The 8,069-nt window shown below is 38.6% G+C and overlaps 1 long non-coding RNA gene across 1 annotated transcript; it reads left to right on the plus strand.

Annotated features, from left to right (window-relative positions):
* The first annotated feature begins 6,229 nt into the window (after positions 1–6,229).
* LOC133732711 (uncharacterized) lies at positions 6,230–7,132 on the plus strand. The gene is made up of 3 exons (XR_009857288.1): positions 6,230–6,536; positions 6,666–6,783; positions 6,916–7,132. It is a non-coding gene; the product is annotated as an uncharacterized LOC133732711 (long non-coding RNA).
* The last annotated feature ends 937 nt before the right edge of the window (positions 7,133–8,069 follow it).

Raw genomic sequence — 8,069 nt, forward strand, 5'->3', positions numbered from 1 at the left:
GTTGCGTACAACCCACTAGAGCGACACATAAGTTTCTCTAAGACTCGTTTATGTCCGTAGTCATTAGAGGTGATGCAAAGGAACTCTTGTCCATTCTCACAATGTGTTTCCACATGAAAACCATTGGCTCTTATATCTTTGAAGCTCAATAGGGTTCTTCCTGCCCTAGGAGCGTAAAGAGCTTCGGTGACATTTAAAGTCGTGCCATTTGGCAACATAAATTGGGCTGGTCCTCGACCATGGATCAATCGAGATGATCCAGCCATCGTAGTCACGGAAGATCGAGATGGTGTCATCCATAGAAATAGCTGTCTATTTCGAAGGATAGTATGTGTAGTTGCACTATCCACGAGGCATTCTAGCTCTCCAGGAAACATACTGAAAAATAATAAAGTTCGAATTAAAAATATGTCCAAGACATTGTATAGAACAAATCGAAAACTTTATTAAAATAGCCAATGATTACATCAAAGTTTCTTGACCAAAATCTAATCCAATATAAAAATCAAACCGTAGACAAATCGTAGTCACTCAATCCGTTCGGTAATTTCAATTTAGTTGTGACCAGGTAAGGTAAGGCGAGATTTTGGTGGAGCGTTGCTCACTTTTAAAACCGTTCTCTCAGATCAAACCTTGCCTAGACATCACAAGTACTCTTGAGTACGCCTAGAGGGAAAAAGTTAATACAATAAGTCATTTTATTGATTTAAGGCATAATTGCCATTACATAATTCTTGGAAAAGTAAAGGACTATACTAATCAAAATCTGCAGCATCTTTGTGCAATTCTTTGTCAGATTTGAAGTCCGCTATGGTGAGATTGACGTTGGCATCATCACCATCTTCTTCTATATTTTCGGCAAAATTGGCTTCATGTTCTCTGAAGTCTCTAAATGCCTTGTAATGCGCAGCTAATTGTTTGCTTGCTTTGCATTGTTTGAACCAGTGCTCACTAGATCCACATCGATGACACATGTCATTGTGATTTCCTCCCTTTAATTGAGGTGCATTGTTTGCACTTGGGTGGCGTCCCCTATAGGAGTTGGCGCCATTCCCACGGCCTTGGGTGGTTCCTCCATGTCCTGGAGCCCCACGGCCTCCTCTCCCATGTTGCCATGTATTGCCACGTGATCGTCCTTCATTCTGACGAGTACCTTCCTTTGTAGGGCGGTTATATGGACCAGAACGTTCGTTGTGTCCCTTATTCTTAGGGTTCCGCTCCTTGCGCCCTCCTTTGGGTGCATCATTATAATTCGCCTCTTGAACGCTCTTAGTTCCTATAGGCCTTGAATTATAATTTCTCACGAGGATATTATCATGTTTTTCAGCTACAGACATTACAGTAATGAGCTGATGAAATCTCGTGAGCCGTCTAGTATCGAATTCCGTTCGATATTGCTTTGAGAGCAAAATTGCTGAGACGGGGAAGGTGGAGAGAGTTTTCTCAATTAGTTCTTGCTCTGTGACGGGTTGTCCACAGAACCCCAACATGGTTTTGAGGCGTAGAACTTCTGAATTATATTCAGCTACAGACTTGAAGTCGGCGAATCGTAGATTGCCCCATTGAACTTTCAAGTCAGGGAGGAGGGTATCCTTGATATTTCCAAATCGCTCTTCTAGCGCGACCCATAATTCTCTAGCATCCTTGATTGCCATGTACTCCAATCGGAGTGATTTATCCATGTGGCGCCTCATCAAGATGAGGGCGGTGGCATTGTTCGTAGCCGTACGCTCAAATATGAGAGTAGGATTAGGAGCTTGAATTAAGGGTAGGATCCCTTTTGAAGTGAGATGGTGCTCAACATCCGTGGCCCAACTATGATATTCCGAGCAAGTTGAGGTAAGTGCAGGAAAGTCAAGTTTCGACATCCTGAAATAAGAAGAAGGAATATATTAGTTTCGGAGTTTAAAACTTCCACGACAACTAAATATTAAGATTTCCGAGCTATGCTACCAAGAAATCGATTTCCAAGAAAATTGGATTAGACCGAAACAATGATGTTTATAAGGTCATAAATCGATGCTTGCGGACGCCCTTAGTCCGAAGTCTTTTACGAACACTCTTAGTTCGTTAATAGCGCGAATCCCCACGATTCGGCTTTGAATCGAACCCACGTTCTATGAAAGGTGGGATGAAGAAGAAGGGAGGTTTTTAAGTCCCCGAGAAAAAGAAAGAATTTCAAATTAGGAACTTTAAAACTTACTCTTTTGGATACTTACTTGTTGGTTTTGGATCACGCGCGTGTCGATGCAGGCGTGATGGGGTGAAGGCTCGCAGCAGGGGCAGTAGGTGCTGCAGTGATATTGCAGCTGCAGCGAGTTGTAGAAGGTGAGAAAAGGAGCTGCTAAGGTAGGTGCGCTGCAGGGGCAGCAGGGGCACGGCAGAGCTGCAGGGGCAGCGATGCAGGGCTGCAGACGCGCGGACGTGTGGGCAAGCAGCAGCGTGCGCAGGGGCGCGGGGACCGGCAGAGACGCGCAGGGCAGCAGGGGCTGCTGTGCGAGGTTGCAGGCGCACGGGCGCGCGGGCTGCAGCGATGTGCAGGAGCTGTGGGGGCAGCAGGCAGTGACGCAGGGCGTGTGGCTGCAGGAGCAACGCGCAGGGCAGCAGGGGCTGCGGTCTTCGGCTAGCACGGGCTAGGAGGCTTCGGCAGTTTTGATGAAGAAGATTTCGGGTTTTTGCTTTGTGGCTATGAGTCGTGCTGATAACGTGTTTAAGTATATTGGTATTGAGAGAGATTGATGAGAGAAGTGTATTTCATTATAGAGAATAGGAGCCCTATATATAGGGATTACAAAGTGCATAATCTAAGAGTACAAGGATTCCTTATCTAACTTGGAGTAGGAAACCTCTCCTATTACAACTATAGAACTTATCCTAGTTTGACTAGGCACACTAAGTGTCAATATCCTTCAACAATCTTATAATTCTTTAGTCTTTTTTTCATATACACATAAAGTAAGTGACCGGTGTGAACAGTACGGCAAGAAAAGACCTGTGTACGGAATCTAGAGCCAGAAACATGATTTAAAATTGTCAATCCTGCTTAAAAGTGAGACTTCAGTGTCATCAAAATGTTTCCATATCTTTGAAGTCTCTTTTTGTTTTAGTAGTGCCAGTGGACTCAATTGGTCCGCCTTGATTATTGATAGAGATTAGGATTAGGCCGTGATGGAACGGTTGGCATGCTTTCTTCCTCATGATCAATTAGGGAAGCATAGTGATACAATTGATTATATAGCTCAGAAGATAATAATGCCTTCTATTAAGACTATCAGAATTGTTAACTTGTGTAGAGTTAACATCCTTTTAAAGTTTTCACAGTGCTCCAAACAGCCGAAGAGTAAAATTTATCAAGTCTCTCTTGACTTGTATGCCTTTTTTTTTTGGTTGAACATGGCTATAGAAACCTTACATAATGAATGGTGGCTAACAAGATGTTAAGTGTGATTTTGTTACATTTTTTTGCTATCTATTGAATGTTAAACTTATTACAGTTGCTATCTATTATTAGTGGTCCTCCCCCTGGTTAAGAATATCTTCCTTTGACAGATCATCTGAAGAGTCCGTGACAGAATCAATTGCTGCTGGACTAGTCTTATAGAGCTATCACATTGGTTCTATTGAACAAGAGGAATCCTCAGAACAAATTGAAAGATCCCCAAGCTATCATATCTCACAGGTCATCCCATAAAGAAAGAGGTAGCACAGTCATAAGAAGAAAAGAAATCTGATAGACCTCGTTGATGATGGAGTTCCATGACACCACACAAGCCAGATTGATTCAGTTTCGTTGCTCGTCATTTAAAATATCATTACTTTACTTTTTTCAATCAAATGCTTACTATCATATTTTGCCAAGTTGAGCTCTCAGAGTATTAATTACCTATGAAAGGTTCGGATTTGTTGGAAATAAATTTCACCAGTTGAGTTCACTGGTACGTACTTGGTGGAGGCTCTTTTTATGTGTTAAGAAGCAGATTATTTGGGGATCGAGTCCAGAAGTTTGTAGCACCACTATCAGGCTTGGCGTTTGGGGTTGACACTTGGTGATTGGAAGCACTCAATTGATGTGGCTGGAGTCATAGATGCTACAGGGTTACATTTGGGGTTGGCATTGTTCAATCATTCAGATTTGATCTTGAAATCAAGATGGGTGAAAGAAAAGCAAGGACAGTGATGGAGAGGCTATTGGTTTGGGAGGTTTAGCTGCATTTGTCTTGTCCATAGTTAAAGTTCTTTTGTGATTAATCTGTTTTGGGTGCAACGAGCGGCAGAGCCGGACCGGACATGAGGCCTGTGAGTCAGCTGTCTCAGGCCCAGTGTTTTGTCAGGGCCTAATTTTTCTTAATTTTTCTGTGGATACTTAAAAAATATTATTAAGTAAATAAAATGTAAGTCTTTTACTAAACAATGAGATTGATTTAGTTGACAAGTTGCATTCCATTCTTTTATGTTACTCCTAGCTGTGTATTTACTTTTTTGTTTTGTAAATATTTTTTTGGCTATTTTTTTTCTATAAAAAATGTGAGTCCATTTTTATTTTTCGCCTCAAGCCTCAAAATCTCAAGTCCGGGCATGCAACAAGGAGAATGATTAACTTGTCCATAGTTACAGTATGGAGAGGCTATTGTTTGGGAGGTTTAGCTGCATTTATCTTGTCCATATTTAGAGTCTTTTGTGATTAATTTGTTTTGGGTGCAAAGACGAGAATGGTAATTGCAACGAGTAAGTAGACAAGGCCTAAGTTGTACAGTTAAGACAAATAGAGATAACATCAGCTACAATGAGATTTAATAAAAACCGAGTTGCATGTTGCGGAAGGGGAAGCAGCTAAAATTTATAAATAGTCATTGCTATATGGTGGAGAAGTTACAGTTAAAAGGTTTAGTAAGCTCAACAGAATCATTATCCTATATCGATCAGCTCCACTTAGTTCCTACAGGTGAATGCAGATGCTGGTAAACTATGAGCCAGTATTATGAGGCAGCAATCTCTTTGATTCGACACGTACGTAAAGAATTTTTTATTGTTATATTTGTTATAAAAGGATCGAATGGAGGGGTCAACGGTCAACCACGTACGTCTTTCAAGTTTTGTTTTCAGTAGGGTCAATGAACCCATATGCAGATGATCTCTATGTATTTGATCAACGTACGTACATATTTCTATTTTGAGCTGCATGTGCTTTCGATTGCAGCCATTCAGTGGGTGGGTTGATGAAGAGTTTGCAGACACAGTCAGAGAGAAGTGGAGTGAGGCTGGGGCTTCCTTATTTGGAGGCTGCTGCAGAACAACTCCATATAGGTACCGTCAGGGCAATATCACTACCAGCAAAAATGCCATTGCACACTGATTTTAAACCCACTGACTTTCACACTGATAAAAAATCTGTGGGATTTAGTTTTTAGCAACAGATATCAGTGTGAAATGATATATTGGACCCTACATGAGCACATGTTGACAATATTGTCACTGAAATCTGTGTGATATAGTGTTTTTCACAGATATCCGTGTGTCCCAAATATTTAATAGATATAGATATATGTGAGAAATATTCTACACACTGATATCTGTGTGTGATAAAAAAATTATAATTTATTAAATAACTTTATACCCACAGACATCTGTAACAAAGTTTTTACACATAGATATCCGTGTATAATAACAAAAATATAATTTATTAAATAATTTTATACTTACAGACATCCGTAACAAAGTTTTACACATAGATATTCGTGTATAATCACAAAAATATAATTTATTAAATAACTTTATACTCATAGATATCTGTAACAAAGTTTTTACACACAGATATCTGTGTGTAATAACAAAAATATAATTGATTAAATAGTTTTATACTTAGAAATTTTTTATTTCTTTCCCCAAATTTAAAAGATTTATTAGAAAGAATTTCAAAACAAAATATGTGAATAACAATTACTAACATAAATCAGTGTGAGTAAACAAATACTTACAGAAGTCAGTGTAAATCACAAATACTTACAGAAATCTGTGTGAGTAAACAAATACTCACAGAAGTCAGTATAAATCACAAATACTTACAGAAATCCGTGTGAGTAAACAAATACTCACAAAAATCAGTGTGAATAAATGATCACTCACAGAAATCAGTGTGGATTGAAATGAATTTGATTTACCGGAAAACTGCATTTATCTCTTTCTTGCCTTTTAAAATCAAAAAACTTTATTTACTCTATCCCATCTGCTACTTATCTCTTTCTTGCCTTTCAAAACTGAAAAACTCTCTCTCTCCCTCTCTCTTCCCATCTGCTATGATCTTTAATTAGAGTCAAGTGCCGATATCTCCTCCCTTTTTCCACAGCCTATGTCAAATACTCAACTATCCCAATCTCAGTCTCATCTCCTTCTAATCAAACAACCACTCAGAGTAGTCTATGTGGAATCATGCCTAGTTTGTTGTTGAGCATAGTGGATCGGCTGACTTTCTTCCTCTCTCTAATGTATTCGAACCCAAATCCGATCCCCAATTTAAGAAAAAGATAGATTGATATCAGGTCTTTACTTGATCCCTTATTGTTATAGGATCTTGAATTGTTTTTAATGTTCTTGGTTCCTGTTATTTGTTGTGGATTGCTTTTGATGTATATGTTTATGAAAATATTTGCGAGATCTGGGTTTTGCAGAATCATTGTGAGTAGAAATAGGAGGTGGAGGCATGGATGATTGGTTTCAGTAAGCATATCTATGCTAATTGGGTTATGGCATGGATGATTTCTAATCAAGCAGATCTATCCATTGAAAGTAAGATTCGTTGGGTTTATTGGATTTAAATTTTAACAGTTTCAGTTTCAATAATCTCCTTTGCATTTATGGTCATATTGGGTATTCTCTACCAAAGTTTGAGGTTCTTAATCCATGTCTTTCTTTGTTCAGTAATGCTCTACACCGAAGACTGATTACGATGTCGATGGAGATTTTGACCCAGAAGATCTTCCAACAACCTCTTATAACAATTTGAATTTTGAATTCGATTCTACTGAACCAGAAGATATGCATGCAAGGACCATGTTTGTTGATGAACCAGATCTGGGAATAAAAGAAATAATCAGACATATTAAAATTTAGAAATTTTAAACAATTGGTAAAATTATTTTCTTTAATACAATTGGACCGATGAAATGTCAAAAACATCTGTAACAAAAAAAAAATGTCAAATATATATTATTTAATATTTAACCAATTCACACGGATGCATTTTACAAATATATTTTTATCATTGATTTGATGGACCTGTATGGAATTGGAAAGTGGTGGGTCCCATTAATATAGTCCACACTGATTTTTCTATCTGTGTGGAGAGACCAAAGGCCACCCCCCTCAAATGGGACAGAAATTTAATCCGTGAGTGTAGGGTGGCTATTGGGTTTCCCACACGGATATCAGTTGCTATTTGAGATTATACCCACTGATTAAAATCAGTGTGCAATGGCAATTTTGCTAGTAGTGTATCTAAGGCTTTCTAACAAAGCTAGTCTTTTGCAATTAACAACTCTTAGTTGAGCTCTAAAACTGAGGTGTAAATAATTGTAATCTGATGCTAAGAGTAAGGGCAGGTGTCTTTTTCATTTACTTGTTTTGTAACTCAGTAAGTTGCAAAGTACTATCACCATGGTGGTGTTGTTGTATGATGATGACTGGTGAGGTTGTTTCACATCCAATAACAGTGCTTGTTACATTCCAAAGTTAACATTCCGTAGTGTGTACTAAACAAATTTCTGAATTAGATTGGCATCCTACTAAGTCATATTGACAGCCTTAAATCATATTTAGCTCATTTAAACTGAGTTCTAGAAAGGGGAAATTCTCATACACCCTAAATCCACTAATATACTTCCCATACACCCCAACAACTTATTTCTATTTCCACTCACACAAAACTTTCCACCTTTTCTCCCTACTTTGCAAAACCACTCACTATTCATCCCATTAATACCCCTCTCCATCATCCTTTTCTTTTATCTTACATAATTATTATTTTTTTATAAAGCTTGGTGGGCCCATATCTTGAATTTATCTGTTCAAATGTT

Source organism: Rosa rugosa, chromosome 2 (assembly GCF_958449725.1).
Source record: "Rosa rugosa chromosome 2, drRosRugo1.1, whole genome shotgun sequence".
In the NCBI taxonomy this organism is placed as follows: domain Eukaryota; kingdom Viridiplantae; phylum Streptophyta; class Magnoliopsida; order Rosales; family Rosaceae; genus Rosa; species Rosa rugosa.